This window comes from Physeter macrocephalus, chromosome 13, assembly GCF_002837175.3.
Source record: "Physeter macrocephalus isolate SW-GA chromosome 13, ASM283717v5, whole genome shotgun sequence".
NCBI classification, from domain to species: Eukaryota; Metazoa; Chordata; class Mammalia; order Artiodactyla; family Physeteridae; genus Physeter; species Physeter macrocephalus.
This window is the reverse complement of record NC_041226.1, coordinates 32,844,511-32,844,818: the sequence shown is the minus strand read 5'-3', so window position 1 is coordinate 32,844,818 and position 308 is coordinate 32,844,511.

Sequence of the window (308 nt, the reverse complement as noted above, 5' to 3'; positions counted from 1 at the left end):
TTTGATAGGGATTGCATTGAATCTGTAGATTGCTTTGGGTCGTAGAGTCATTTTCACAATGTTGATTCTTCCAATCCAAGAACATGGTATATTTCTCCACCTATTTGTATCATCTTTAATTTCTTTCATGAGCGTCTTATAGTTTTCTGCATAGAAGTCTTTTGTCTCCATAGGTAGATTTATTCCTAGATATTTTATTCTTTTTGTTGCAATGGTAAATGGGAGTGTTTTCTTAATTTCACTCTCAGATTTTTCATCATTAGTGTATAAGAATGCCAGAGATTTCTGTGCATTAATTTTGTATCCTG